At 40.9% G+C, this 16,166-nt stretch overlaps 3 long non-coding RNA genes across 4 annotated transcripts in view; 2 read left to right on the top strand and 1 right to left on the bottom strand.

The window, feature by feature from the left end:
* Positions 1-1,538: 1,538 nt before the first annotated feature.
* LOC137432616 (uncharacterized) overlaps positions 1,539-16,166 on the top strand; it is a 38,922-nt gene continuing 24,294 nt past the window's right edge. The window contains exons 1-2 of the long non-coding RNA XR_013624326.1: positions 1,539-1,972; positions 14,957-15,036. This is a non-coding gene — a long non-coding RNA (uncharacterized LOC137432616). The remainder of the gene's footprint in view (positions 1,973-14,956; positions 15,037-16,166) is intronic.
* Positions 4,326-16,166, top strand: part of LOC144893295 (uncharacterized) — a 67,746-nt gene continuing 55,905 nt past the window's right edge. The window contains exon 1 of the long non-coding RNA XR_013624329.1: positions 4,326-4,421. This is a non-coding gene — a long non-coding RNA (uncharacterized LOC144893295). The remainder of the gene's footprint in view (positions 4,422-16,166) is intronic.
* Positions 10,897-16,166, bottom strand: part of LOC144893294 (uncharacterized) — an 83,536-nt gene continuing 78,266 nt past the window's right edge. For both annotated transcript variants that reach the window (XR_013624327.1, XR_013624328.1), the window contains one exon: positions 10,897-11,459. This is a non-coding gene — a long non-coding RNA (uncharacterized LOC144893294). The remainder of the gene's footprint in view (positions 11,460-16,166) is intronic.

Here is a 16,166-nt window from a genome sequence, read left to right on the forward strand (position 1 = left end):
TGAGGTTAATATAATAATTTAATAAACAGAGCAAGCTATCGGCCTCTGTGGTTAATAATTTAATAAACAAAGCAAGGTATCGGGCCACTGTGGTTAATATAATAATTTAATACACAGAGCAAGCTATCGGCCTCTGTGGTTAATAATTTAATAAACAGAGCAAGCTATCGGGCCACTGTGGTTAATAATTTACTACACAGAGCAAGCTATCGGGCCACTGTGGTTAACAATTTAATACACAGAGCAAGCTGTCGGCCACTGTGGTTAATAATTTAATACACAGAGCAAGCTATCGGGCCACTGTGGTTAACAATTTAATACACAGAGCAAGCTATCGGCCACTGTGGTTAATAATTTAATACACAGAGCAAGCTATCGGGCCACTGTGGTTGATAATTTAATAAACAGAGCAAGCTATCGGGCCACTGTGGTTAATAATTTAATGAACAGAGCAAGCTATCGGGCCACTGTGGTTAACAATTTAATACACAGAGCAAGCCATCGGCCTCTGTGGTTAACAATTTAATACACAGAGCAAGCTATCGGGCCACTGTGGTTAACAATTTAACACACAGAGCAAGCTATCGGCCACTGTGGTTAATAACTTAATAAACAGAGCAAGCTTTCGGCCTCTGTGGTTAATAATTTAATAAACAGAGCAAGCTATCGGGCCACTGTGGTTAACAATTTAATAAACAGAGCAAGCTATCGGGCCACTGTGGTTAACAATTTAATACACAGAGCAAGCTATTGGGCCACTGTGGTTAACAATTTAATAAACAGAGCAAGCTATCGGGCTCTGTGGTTAATAATTTAATAAACAGAGCAAGCTATCGGGCTCTGTGGTTAATAATTTAATAAACAGAGCAAGCTATCGGGCCACTGTGGTTAACAATTGAATACACAGAGCAAGCTATCGGGCCACTGTGGTTAACAATTGAATACACAGAGCAAGCTATCGGGCCACTGTGGTTAACAATTGAATACACAGAGCAAGCTATCGGGCCACTGTGGTTAACAATTGAATACACAGAGCAAGCTATCGGCCTCTGTGGTTAATAATTTAATAAACAAAGCAAGCTATCGGCCTCTATGGTTAATAATTTAATAAACAAAGCAAGCTATCGGCCTCTGTGGTTAATAATTTAATAAACAGAGCAAGCTATCGGCCACTGTGGTTAATAATTTAATAAACAGAGCAAGCTATCGGCCTCTATGGTTAATAATTTAATAAACAGAGCAAGCTATCGGCCTCTATGGTTAATAATTTAATAAACAGAGCAAGCTATCGGGCCACTGTGGTTAACAATTGAATACACAGAGCAAGCTATCGGCCTCTGTGGTTAATAATTTAATAAACAAAGCAAGCTATCGGCCTCTATGGTTAATAATTTAATAAACAAAGCAAGCTATCGGCCTCTGTGGTTAATAATTTAATAAACAGAGCAAGCTATCGGCCACTGTGGTTAATAATTTAATAAACAGAGCAAGCTATCGGCCTCTGTGGTTAATAAGTGGATGCCTCACCGAGAGAACCTGCTCTAAAATGTTGCGCAAATGTTTTATTAAATAGTTAATCAGAACTGTAGTTGCAAAATGGCGATAACACCTCGGTGATTAGGGCATTGATCCACTGATCCAGCGACGATGCAAAGCGATCGAATCCTCGATCGAAACGGCAAAGAAGAGCGGCCATGAGCAAGGGACCCAAAGGCGAAGTGGGGAGAGGCGGCCGATACAGACGTACGACCTGGCTCCAGGCCATGTTGAGATTTCCAGAGTGAGCTCAGCAATTTAACAATCGATGTGAGGATTTGAGAGCAACCGTCATGGAGAGCTCGCTCGTCAAGCGCTTTTACGCGCACAACCTGCCAGGAGTCCAGTTAACTTGAGCGCTTTTAAAGGAGAGCACATGCGAGCAATCTCCACGGAGTTGGCACTCCACATGAGTCTGAACTGTTGCACGACAATCGTATGTATGCTGCATGATCATTACCCGAAGTGGGACTCCTCGGATAACTTTCTATAGAAGTCTATATTTACACTGCGCTGCGAAGCAAAAACAGGGTTAAGCAATCGGCGCATACATACGTACGTGTCTGCATTTTGTTAAGAGCGTACATCCAAAACCGTTCAGTGGAGGAAATTGAAACTTTACCACCTGTTACATGACGATTTGATATTGCAGTCACCCTTTTTGAGGTCAACATAGGCCGAATTTCTAAAATTGCCAATTTTTATCTAATTGACTTGAAATTTGAAGAGGATTTGCATATCAAGTCTACAAATTTACCCATCAATTATTTTTGAGGTCAATGTAGACCAAAAGGTCGACATAGATCAAAGGTTTAACAAAGGTCAAATATCTAAAATTGTCAACTTTCATCCAATTGACTTAAAATTTGAAGAGGATTTGCATAGCATGTCACATAATTCAACCACCAACTACTTTTGAGGTCAACAAAGGCCAAAAGGTCAACATAGGCCGACATTTCTAAAATTGTCAATTTTCATCTGATTGACTTGAAATTTGAAAAGGATTTGCACATCAGGTCACAGAATTCAACCACCAACTATTTTTGAAGTCAACATAGTCCGAAAGGTCAACATCGGCCACAATTTTTTTAAACTGTCAATTTTCATCTGATTGACTTGAAATTTGAAGAGGATTTGCATAGCAGGTTAGTGAATTCAACCACCAACTATTTTTGAGGTCAGCATAGGCCAAAAGGTCAACAAAGGCCAAAATTTCTGAAATTAGCAATTTTTGGCTGACTGACTTGAAATTTTAACAGCATTTTCAAATCAGCTCACGTTTTCATATCAATCAAATTTTAACAGGAGACAAGAAAAAGCCGATTCAATTTTGGTTCAGATCACGCCTATCAGTATGATACAAAACGAAACGGTTCAGCCTGGCAGAGGTATACGCTTTACCGAGTGCCATTCTACTTCATTCTGTTTAGCTAAGTTTCGCTCTCTGAGTGATTTTTAACCTCCCCCCGCCCCCACCTCCCGTGCGCGCGAAGTGAAAAGTGAGGTTAAGCAATTGGTTGCATATGTACATACGTGCCTACATTTTGTCAAGAACGTACATCGAAAACCGTTCAACAAAGAAAATTGACACTTTATAACATATTACATGACTATTTGATACAGCGCATATTGAGCAACAACAACAACAACAACTGGCATTTTAAGACATTTTCCCTGCTAGAGTGGGGGTTAGCCTTGTGGGCCCCATGACAATCATATTGACAATCATACAGTGCATATGGAGCGTGCATCGAAAACTGTTCAACGGCAGAAACTTTCCCACATGTTACATGACCATTTGATATGGCGCATATTGAGCGTACATCAAAAACCGTTCAACGGAGGAAATTTAAACTTTCCCACGTTACATGACCGTTTGATATAGTGCATATTACTTGGGATGGTGCCCACCCCTTCAGAACTTACATGGTGAGTTAAACAAAGGCTAATCCTCAGAGATATTTTTTTAAAACCCGAAGAGTTGGCTCACACCAAGTCCTTCTCAAGACTGTGTAGGTAAGTATTCTATGAATATGAAGGTCTACCATTTAGTTGCTCGAGGGTTTGGACTCGAACCTTGTTTTTTCACTTTCATTATTTTACTTATTTCCTGAGTCGTTTCCATACTCAATTACATTTTTAAAAAGACACTTTATTTTTTACTTGCGTTGGGATTGTTTCTCAGATTGTTTCTCGGAGATGGCTGAACGGATCTTCGTCAAACTTTCAGAATTTCATCAGTAAATGCCAGGAAGTGTTTTCGGAAGAAAAAATTGAAAATATAAGAAATATGTAATAAAACCAATATATCATAAAATAAAATATAATATAATGGTTTTGTTTGAATAATTTTTTGGAAAATTTTGAAAAAGTTGGATTTTTGGGGGATTTTGTATTTTAATCGTTCTATCGTAGGTGTAGGGAAGTGTGTCGGGACCCTATTCCTTAGCGGGTGTAGAGAATTGTTTTAGGCTTTAGAAGTGTCTTCCTTTTTTTGGAATAAGAATAGAATAACACTTGTTGTTGTTGTTGCTCAATATGCGCTGTATCAAATAGTCATGTAATATGTTATAAAGTTTCAATTTTCTTTGTTGAACGGTTTTCGATGTACGCTCTTGACAAAATGTAGGCACGTACGTACATATTCAACCAATTGCTTAACCTCACTTTTCACTTCGCGCGCACGGAAGGTGGGGGCAGGGGGGAGGTTAAAAATATCTCATAGAGCGAAACTTAGCGAAACAGAATGAAGTAGAATGGCACTCGGTAGAGCGTATACCTCCGCCAGGCTGAACCGTGCCTCATAAGTCTCATATGAAGCAGAAACGCGCTTTTCTGTACTTGAAGTCTGTGCGTTATGCGTCGCTGCACTGCGGCTCTATAAGGTACATGAAGTGCGTCGCAATATATAGAATGGGCACAGCAGTTACAACACTTGCCTTGCACGGAACACGGTATAGCTTGCGGATCCCAACGCTCATTGCTGCACATTTCCCAAACATTGAGTTTCACAACCATTTCATCCAATTTGCACGCACGAGCCCTCGGCGCTCCTCGTGCATGAAAAGAATTTCGCTCGTGGGAATTTCTCGATACGGAGTCCAATGAAGGCATTTGTCACGATGTTTCGCATTTGCTCGGATTCATTGTTGAGCCGGCGTGTTTACGGTCAGTAACAAGTGCGTCACACGCAAGTAAACGGGAACGTGAGGGTGTGGGGGATTCAAAACGTTTGAGGGGGGATTCAAAAGCACATTGCCAAACAATTTACCTTCATCCTTGAAAAACGCGAAATCATTTACACAGGTGTAACCGTGCACTGAAAAAAAAGTTACAATAACAGTGCACTGAACGAAATACTTGTTTCATGTGTTTGGTAATCTTAAAATTTAAATGTAACCATGCCAACGTTTTTTTTTCAACCAAGCAAATCGATGATTACCTTTCCAACGGTAGATAATCGGGTAAAAGTACAGGGCAGGGGTTGGAGTTCAAAACTGCAAACAGGCATTTTTGGGAGCAAAATACATTGCCAGTGAAAAAAGAAGATGTCGTAGTGTGCGGACGTACATAGAAACACTCCACTGGGATCCGTATCAATAACAGTCGCGACATGGATTGTGATCTTACGCACTTGTGGCACTACATTATTAATGAACAATTATATTAATAAAGAGATGCATAACAAAATAATACTGGATTTTAAATTCTTTTTTATATACATCATCAAGGTTCGTGAAGAGCAAGAACACAGAACATACAATGATATTCACGGAAGCAGCAAAAGTTGTCACAAAAAGTGGAACCGAATCCAAAAAGATCACGACTGGTGTCCCTGGCTGGGAATAAAATAAAATAAAAATATGGTGTAGAATAAAACCAATTCATCAAATACATCAGCTTTTAATACAACTATACAGTGCAATCATGACGGGTGCACAAATCTCAACAAAACATGTGGAATTATACACATAAAGTTATGGATTACATGCGATGAATTATTTGCATTAAGGGAATGGGAAACGGGAACAGGTCAAAATAGGATACTAAACATGAATGGGTCGAAACATTTGGTGGTATTTATTTGATGTGCTTCAGGCGTTAATGTGAAATTCACAAACCTACGGTATATAAGCACAGCCTCATTTACCTCACACCGAGCACAGCGTATTATTTAATTATATATTGGGTTTATTTAAAAATAGTTTTTTCCGAATTATTTTTCGATTTCATTCTATATTTAAACATCATTATTTGGGCCATGAATTCCAATCGTAAAAAGATTGAATCAGATTTTCAATATCAGCTTTTGATAAGCCTATACGATAATCTTGTCAGGAGCCAATCACAGTGCACCTAGCCTCACACAGCCAATCAGCGTAACCACAAACAACCACAAAAAGACGAATGGACAGACATCCTTGTCATATATATATATACTGTATATGAAAAACAGACACCCAATCACATCTCTCACCTGTGACTAAAAGGAATAACCAATTTGCTCTCACCTAATCAATTACCCCAGGTGGCTAGGATTATAGATAAATTGACTCCTCCCATGCTCTAGTAGCCAAAACAATTTGCATAAAAGAACAAGAAAAGCTACACAAGGTAATCCCTTTGCGGTTTCAAACTCTTTTCAGAGTTCCTCCACAGCTGTAAAGACAACTTTCTATGATAATTAATGTATGTACAGTGGACTGAAGCGTTGCTTCTTGTTTTGGTGGGATTTCCCATAATGCACTGTTGGTTTCCCATAATGCATTTCCTATAATGCAATTTGAAATGAGGCGCTCACCTTGTTCTCACCATATACTGTATTTTACAAGTCGTTTAACTGTGAACCACAACATGTATATCAATTTTTTGGTGTTAATAGATAAATTGTTTCACTTCAAAATCATTCAAAGTGAACACGTTTAAAGCGAGAGAATACTATTTAATTTAAATAAAACTCCAATTTAAATAAAATAATGATTTTAAAGATTGTTTAAAAAATTTCAGAAGTTTTGCACTATTGAAGCTGTCTTAAATATACCACCTTTATACATGGGTTTTGAAAGTGCACAGCAGCCAATTTGTGTTCTGCAGTGTTAAAGTATATATTTCAATTTAAATGAAATATAGATTGTAAAAGTCATATAAATTGATTAATTCTGGAATTTACCACTGAGTCAGGTTCACTATGTCAATAAATTATATTTCGTTCAAAATCATGGTAGATTAGCAAACATATACATTTTTGGAAAGGTTATAGCATAAGGAAACTAAAAATCAATGTTTACATTTGGAGAGATACCTGTATGGCGGCCATTTTGGATTTCCAAAATGGCCACTGTAAAATACATATTTTTGTTCTATTTCTGCCTCTAATTACCCTAACAACTTTTTAAAATATACTAAACCTATATTTTCAGGGACAAGGAATCCAATGAAAGTATCAAATTAGTGCTATGGGGAATGGTAAGACACGAATCAAAGGTTTTGAATTGCAAAATACTGTCTTTATATTCGCGATAAGTTGCATAATCAAATACATGTTATCATTTTGTACAGGCAGTTAATAACATCAAAATGTGTCACAATAATTCATATCACCAAACATACACAGGCAGTCAGCAAAATCATATATACACATGCAGTCAGTATAACTTCACATCTACACAGGCAGTCAATGACAAAATATACACAGGCAGTCAATTGCATCAAACATACACGATTACAGAATATGCCATTTAGAGTTCGTCATCACTGTCCTGTGTGTCGTATCCGACAATATAACCCGCATCGTTTTCACAGTCCGTTCCACACAAGCAAAGGTCGGTCAAATTGATTGGCAAATCGAATTGGTCGAATGGTCGATCGAATCGAATCGAATCGAATCGATCGAATTGGTCGAATGGTCGATCGAAGCGATTGGTCGAATGGTCGAATGGTCGAATTGGTCGAATGGAATTGGTCGAATTGGTCGAATTGGTCGAATCGAATTGGTCGAATCGAATTGGTCGGAATTGGCAAATGTAAACATTGATTTTCAGATTTTCCATGTAATAACGTTTCCAAAAATGTATAGGTTTGATAATCTACCATGATTTTGAACGAAAAAACATAGTGAACCTGACTAACTGCTTTTGCAGTATCTATTACACCACTTTATTTAAGACATTACAAGAGTTATTAGTGCCTGTTGTTTGTGACCTTTATAACGCCCTTACAAACAGTTTCCTGTTTGCAATGATTTTCAGTTTTGTTTTGCTGTCAGACAGGCAGACAGAGAAAAAATAACATTATCTCACTCCTCTCTGTGCATGTGTAATCGGGCCAAATTCAGAGCCAGAGTAGTGATATACTACAGGTTCATTAGCTGATCCATGTTCGATTCGGGTTCAAAATATAACATTCATTGAAATTAAGTTGTTCCTCAATCATAAACTGACTTTAGGCAATTGCTTAACCCAGATTTTCATCTCGCATCCGTGGCGTAATAAACCATGATATTGTTATGTCGGGGGGGGGGGGGGGTGGGGGGGAGGGTTGGAGGAATATCTAGAGCCAGGTAGATCTGCATAGGTAGGTACTCAACTGTCGTGATAGGGAGTCTACCTGTAATAAGTTCTGTGTATAGCCCGGATGTCGGAATAAGTTGTATCTGTGTACCCGCCACGAGGGGGCGGGGAATGCTAATTAGTACAGGGATTATGGGTAAAATTCCCTCATTTGTCATTCCCTCTGTGAGCAATCTAGTGTCCCCTATGGCAACGCACTCATATAAACACTTAGATAGGTCCATTAGTGCACACATTAAATAATTCCCCACCACCACAATGACTTTGGAAGAGAACAGGCAGGAAGCCAGATCGGGGCAACGCCGATGTGGCTGCAGGCAGCCACATCACCAGCTGGCATAGTAACGAGCACCATGCAAGGCAGGCTGGAACCATGCCCAGAGAACGTGTGATTGGTTGGTGGAAGGGAGCGGCGCACTGATTGGCCACCGACCGTGGACACCGCGGCCAATCAGTGCGGAAGGCATGAACATTCGGGCAATCAGGGCGGAAGGCACCAAAACATGATTTAAAAGCAGGTCGCTAGTTGGAGGACAAGCGCCGGTGACGTCAGAAGGCGGGAAAGACCGCAAAGAAGGGTGGGACTGATTGGGAACGTGGGAGAACTGATGTCAGACCATGGGGGACAAAACGACTGGCTGGCGGGTTTTCTGGGGTTTCGGTGTGTTCGGCCGTCGTCTTCCCTGGTGCTTGTTCCCTGCGTTCTTCCCTGTTGGTCGTTGTTCTGCTTCCCTGGTTCTTCTTCCCTGCGTTCTTCCCTGGTGGTCGTTGGCGTCTTCCCTGCATTCTTCTCGGTGCCCTTGGTGCTTGGTGCTTGGTGCTTGGAGCGAGGCTTGGTGCTATAAACCACGGGACCTCGCGTGCGACCGACGAGCAGGGCGAGCGGGAGGCTTGGGGCCTAGCAGAGCGGGAGCGAGGCAGACGGAGGCCTGCTTCGTGCGAGCGCTGGAGCCTGGGCGATTCCTGACGGACACATCCAGCCAGACTGAGATAAGCTTGTACCCACGAATGCACAGCACGACGCTTCTTTTATTTAATTCATTCCCCTGTGCTGTTGTAGCAGTGAGGTGTGCGGGATCCCAATTTAGAATTAGTTCTTCCGTCGTGTTTCGTTGTATCGGGTTCCGTAATAACTCTTTATTTTTGTACATTTTACCCCCGTGTCCGTTTTGAGTTCATTCCCTACAGGATCGAGGGCTGCCGTCGGGGCGTCAGGTAAGAGCTTGCCGCTTCTTCCTCTTCCTTCTTCCTCCCGTGCTTTTATAGTCGAATCCGTCATTGATCGTCGCCTCCATTTAAGTCTGACCGTTTGGGTCATCCGCGATCCTACGGTATTAACCGAGGGATGCACGCGACAATATGTATGAACCATAGTGTCCTTGTTTTGATGGGTTTTCCTAAAGTTGGTAATGGCATAATAATAATAAGGTGGACAAGTCAGGAGACGACGATGGTTCATGAGCGAGCGGTATTCAATGACAAAGAACAGACTATAACCGAAACAGGCCTGGACAGGCCAGGAATGGAAATGTCAAAACGAAGGTTACTGACCTGAAATGAGATAGAAAATAATGTATAATCAGTTATGAGGTTAGTTAGCTTCACAATGCCGAAAATTCGGTGAAAAATGAAATGAAAAAAAAAAATGAAAAAAAAAATAGAAAAATGAAAAATATAGTTCCGTGGGGCTAGACACATGACATTGGCCTAACCAAATACCGAAACCCCTGTCAGATTCCGCCAAACCCCTCGGAGAAAATGTAGCTTGAACTCGATTACCCCCTAAAAATACATCTTTTTCGGGCGTGGCTGCGCCCACAATGGGCGCAATACGCCCACTCTAGGCAGGACACAACTAGATCATGATATCAACCTCCCACCCAAGTTTCATCAAGATCGGATGACATCATCAGGTAGTTATGCTGCGGACAGACAGACACACACACAGACACACACACAGACACACACACATGACGAATATAGTGGTCACTTGATAACTCGTGAACCAATAGGGGAGGGAAAAGTTAAATATTCTACTATTTAAATGAGGTTAATGACTAAATAATACTTTATGCAGTGATTTTAAAAAATCCCTCTTGCTTTGGTGTATGGGAAGAAAGGGGGTAGGGGAGGACACAGTTGGGGTTGGTGAAGGGGTGGCTATAACATCGGGGTGGGTGAATTGACGACTTAGGGTGGGGTGTGGGGGGGGGGCGGTTCGGTACTTTGGACGAGAAGGAGGGTTGAAGACTTGACGAGAGGAGGATATTGAATCATTGGGGTGGGGGAGTTGAGGACTTACGGTGGGATTAGGGAGTGTTGAAGACTTGTAGTGATGAGGGTATTTAAACCTTGGGGTTAGGGGGAAAGTTGGAGTTGAGAAACATGAAATCATATTTTCCATTACGTGTAATTTCCGCGGGCAGTTTTAATTCCATTCATGAATTCCTTAGTCTGCTCTTCAGACCGCAGAGAGCTGTCCTCTCGGTTTCCTCATTTTGCCCCTCATTTCATAAACAGGAATGCGTTGGTAAATATTTCAACAGTGACATTATCATCATTTACTAACACGACAGACACGACCGTTTGCTCGAGTTGTTTAAAAAGACTTTTTCATTCCAATGTCGAGTGTTCGATTCCCATGGCACTTCCCATCGAGTGAGTGCTCGTGATCTCCACTAAATATTGACCAAAACCCACAAATGGGACCCAGGGCTGTGTCAGCTGATCCGATGGATTGGTTGATTAATTAATTAATTGATTGCTGACGATACAGCATCAGAGCCTCATGAAATAGTTGTCAGATTTATTTGAAATCCCTTTTCAGAAATAGCGAAATGCTCTTCAATCGGTTAATTTATATAAGCCGATAGAAAATCGAGGAATTTAAAACTAATGCAAATAGGAAAACCCATGATATGAAACCTTTGGAACATTTTATCACATTTTATCGGATATAAAGGTCATCTTTTGCACTCAAAAGAGGGGGGAAATAGGCATGTAATCAAAGGCGAAGAGATCACGTGGTTTCCACAAAGCTCGTGATACAAGGTTCATTTACATGTGGGTGTGAATCCATCATGCGTTTGCTCAATGTGGACGTGGATCTATCACTAAAACGATCTATTGATATTCCAGGCTCCAGCTGCAGCATAAGTGAAGCCAATTGGAAGATGGAGAAGTTTGGTACCCGTGCGGGTCTCGTTCCATGATCTTGCCCTCATTCCATGGTCTTGCCCTCATTCCATGATCTTGCCCTCATTCCATGGTCTTGCCCTGGTAGACCCCTGATCGTTTGCACGGGGTCCTCGGTCATCGATGCCGACGCTGGGAGGCGCTCGATGCCAAGTTCGGCTGAAAAACAACGTGTTGGGCTCCAGTTAGGAGAACGGCAGAAAGCGACGTTTTTCATCTATAAATTAATGAGATAAATGCAACATTAGATGAAGGACAAAGAGATCAAATGAAGAGCAGCGGGGAAGGAATATGGTGAACAGGTGAGGGCACATATTACCACAGAATGATTGAACAGAATGATTGAATGAATGAACCACAGAATGATGAGTAATTATAGGACATCATAATGATGCAAGTGGCTCGAATAGGATGGTGGTGATTAGGTGCAGAGTCTTTGAGCTGTCTCGTCTGGGTTCGATTCTCGACCCGAATATAAACCCATAAACCTTTTGAAGAACTCAGGGTGCCTTCGGAAAAGAGTAGGCGAGTTTTAAATTCCTTCCTCCTTCAGTCGAACGCCAGGCCTGAACCAGTGCCGGATTAAGCCTCGGCTGGCCCTAAGGCACATTTTGAAATTTTAGAGAATGGCTTGAACAATTTAAATTAGATCTCGGGCTCATGGAAATGGACCCCAGACAAAAGATGCACTGATTAAAAAAAAAAACACCTTTAGAGGCCATTTTTCCCCGCAAAGCGGGGGTTGGCCTTTTTCGGGAACCGTGGTTGTTGTTGGTTTTTTTGGTCCCCTTTTTGAAGCAATGTTTTACGGCCAGATGCCCTTCCTGACGCCAACCCTTTTTGCCGCCTTTAACGACAAACAGGGAATTACCAGTGAACTGGTACTCAAAAGATGAACTGATTCATGAACAAAATATTTAATACAAAAAAAGACAAATATTTAATGTGAAAGGAAACTACTTTCAAACTAGTTTAGTCTGTACAATTTGCAGTGTATGAATATATGCATGACAAAACACGCACAGATTTGGCACTTTGCTTTACAGTTTACTAGACCTTAGATTGTAACCTTGCGCGCGTTTACAACTGCAAACTCTTCAATTACGGAACTGAAGTCCAGTTCTCGGAGCAAATCACTTTCAATGCACAAAAGGGCCAACGCACAAAGACGCTGTTGATGCATGGGAGAACGCTTCACATCTTTGATTCTCTTTAGCTGCGAAAATGAGCGTTCTCCTGAGCAATTGGTGGCCATCAGTGCTAAGTATATTCGGAGAGCCACTGCAGTGTTTGGAAAGGCTGCATGAACTCCAGTGGTGTGCAGCAGCTCAAACATATGCTGTGCCTGTGCACACCCTGTTGAGGGGGAACTTGAGGGCAGTTGGTCTTTATACCAGCAAATGAACTGATGGAACTCTGACGCAAAATCAGTATTCAGATCCTTGTGATACACACTGACAAGCCCTGTAATAGCAGTGTTGATATCCTCGTCGGTCATAGAGTCAAACTCTGTCAGAACGCCAAACCGCTGCATAATCATTAGAAATAATTTGTTTAAAATAATAAAAATTGACGAAAACTGCTTGTCCATTTTTGTGGCCCGAATTTTTGGCTGGCCCTAAGGCACATGCCTTGTCTGCCTAATGGTTAATCCAGCAATGGCCTGAACAACCAGTTCGTCAAAGACCTGGACAAAAAACGTTCCTGGTCAACCACACAAGGTGAGAAGAAATGGGGCAGTTAAATAAATAAACATGATTTCTGCTGGAGCCATGGATTCGTATGTATCAACAGCTGAAGGAAGTTTAATCGATTGAAAAATATATTAGAAAGCATCTGAGAATGCAAAGCCTGTCTGCGCGTCCGCTTTGTATATCACAAGCGTCTTCTTCTTCCGTATGCTAAAAATGATGACTGCATTAAAAAAATACAAAATAATAGTAGATGATTTTATGCAGCCTTGAACTTTGACCTTGCGATTTAAAAAAAAACAATCAACTTCTCGCTTTTGATTGGTGAACTGTGACCCAATATGCAAATTCGTTAAATTTCAGGTCAATTGGATGAAAATTGATGTTATGCAACTTGACCTTTGACCTTTTTAATCAAAAAAATACAATCGGCTTTTAGCTTTTGATTGGTGAACCAATTCAGTGACCCCATATGCAAATTCTTTAAATTTCATGTCAACCGCAAGAAAATTGACGATTTTATGTGACGCTGACTTTTGACCTTTTGACCAGATCATTAATTTGCCTTCTCCATATTATTAGCCTGCGCTCGCGAAGCGAAATGCAGGGTTAAGCATTCGGGTCAGTCCGTACGTCGTACGTACGTATGTGCGTGCGTGTCTGCATTTTAAAAATTCATTTTCTCGGCAACTGTCAGTCCAATTGACATTAAATTTTCACCATAGGAGGGACTCCTCCAGTGTAATATTTTAGTGAATAGTATGACGTCACAGGTCACGTGGTACGGGTCCATCTTGGAAAAACCTAAAACCTTTGCACTTCTATATCTCAAAAACCGCTGCACATAAATAATTGAGACAGGTCTCATTGCAAAGAACTCTCCATTCCGAATAACATATGTGAAGGATGACGTCATAGGTGCTGTCGTTTTGACGTCATAATTCGGCAAGTAAAACACTTTACCCGATCAGGATGAAATTTCTTGAGCATCTTCTCGGTATAAATTGATGCAGAAATAAAATTATAATGACGTCGTAGGTCACGTGGTTCGGCCGCCATATTGGTTTGAGTGAAAAACCACTAAAATCCAATTTTCTCCTAAACGACTGAACAGATCGAGGCCAAACTTTGCAGGCAGAATCGCATACCCATGACGAACAAAAAAAGTCAGCGAGAATGACGTCATGCATCACATGGTTTTGGAGTTATGACGTTTTTAAGCATAAACTTTTAAAACCAAGCTTCTCCCTCATTTGTGATCCTATCGAGGGGCAACTTCACCGATGTGTTCAGCATATCAGTCTACTAAAACCACCTTTTGGAATTTGCGATATGTCACGTGGTTTGGCAGATATAAATAATTAAACAAAAATAGAAAAAAATTATAACTCTTGAACCGCTTCATTGATCGACGTGAAACTTTATATTGTAGTAGAGGTAATGAGTTGTAACATGTCTGCAAAATTTCAAGATGATTGGATGTACGGTCTGGAAGCTAGACGTTGTTAAGGCGTGAAGAAGAAGAGTTTTCTAAAGTGGGCATGGAATTAATTATCACACTGCAAATGACGAGCTGGAAAAGTACGGAGCGACTTCACGGGGTCTTTTTGACTTCAAATAAAATTCTGATTTAAGATTTGTCAATCGCTGAGGTATATTAACACAGGACCAAAACAGATTTGGCGAAATTCCGACGATATTTGATGAAAATATAACATTTGTGTATGCATTTCAGTAAAGTAAAGTGTGTGCCTTGTCAGCATTTTAAAAATTGAAACGTGGCTCATTGTAAATAACTCCATATGGGGAATAGGTGTTGTTAACGATGATGTCATTGGTGCCATAATTACGACGTCATAATTCGACAGGGACAATGCTTAGTCTGATCAGTTTGAAATGTATTGAGCATGATATATGCAACAATTATTTAGAGTATATATATTTACGATGTCATCCCTCACGTAGTCTGGCAGCCATGTTGGATCAAAAAAAGAAGAAACGTTCACAAATAGAAGAGTTGGCTCACACCAAGTTTACTGTGCAGGGTAAGTATTCTTGGGCGGGGTAAATTCAAATTTCAGATCAATTGGATGAAAACTGCTGATTTTTGGTGATGCTGACCTTTGACCTTTTGACAAAATTCTTTGTCTTCTCCATATTCTCATGTTAAACTTTGTTGAAAATTTGATGACAAAACTCAAATGGGAAAACAAATTTCAGATCAATTGGATGAAAATTGATGATTTTCGGTGATGCTGACCTTTGACCTTTTGACAAAATTATTTGTCTTCTCCATAATCTCATGTTAAACTTTGTTGAAAATTTGATGACAAAATTCAAATTGTAAATTAAAATTTCAGATCAATTGGATGAAAATTGATGATTTTTGGTGACGCTGATCTTTGACAAAATTATTTGTCTTCTCCATAATCTCGTTTTTTTTTTTTGTTTTTTTTTTGTATACAAGATCGAGGCTCGTGAAAGAGCTAACATTAATCACACAAAAAGACAAACCGACACACAAAACACAAAAAACAAGGGGAGCGGCAGACAAGATGGGGAGAGAGGGGGAAGGACACAAACACAACATTTGAGAGCAGGGACATCGGGAGGACTTGGGGGGAGGTGGGAGAGGAATAAAACATATGAACACTGCAAGGACTCTGGGGTGAATTACCGAGGGTAGAAAAGATCAAGGTTTTCGATGGGGGAAGATAAGAGATGGTGGTGAACAGCTGTTTTAAAGACCTGGAGGGAGGAGTGGGATTGAAGGGAGAGGGGGAGTTTGTTCCAGAGGCGGGAGAAAAGGGGAATTAAAGAGTGAAGGTGAGCAGAGAGCCTAGACTTTGGCAGTTTAACCATAATAATCTCATAATCTCATTTTGCAATAAATGTTCGTTTCCCATTAATCGTACATTTTTCAAAATCCCATCACCCCAAAATCCCATTTCCCATCACCCCTCCCCTCTAAATCTACCCCCTTGCCCATCCCCTCCAAATCATCCCCATCACCCATCTCTTTCAAATCTTCCCCGTTGCCCCTCCCCTCCCCTCCAAATCTTCCCAATCACCCATTCCTTTCAAATCTCCCCCCACACCCCTCCCCTCCGAGACTCTCCCTCGCTCCTCCCCTCCTAGACTCCCCTCTCACCCCTCCCCCTCAAAGCGTCCTCCC

This window comes from Myxine glutinosa, chromosome 8 (genome assembly GCF_964187855.1).
Source record: "Myxine glutinosa chromosome 8, kmMyxGlut1.1, whole genome shotgun sequence".
Classification (NCBI taxonomy): domain Eukaryota; kingdom Metazoa; phylum Chordata; class Myxini; order Myxiniformes; family Myxinidae; genus Myxine; species Myxine glutinosa.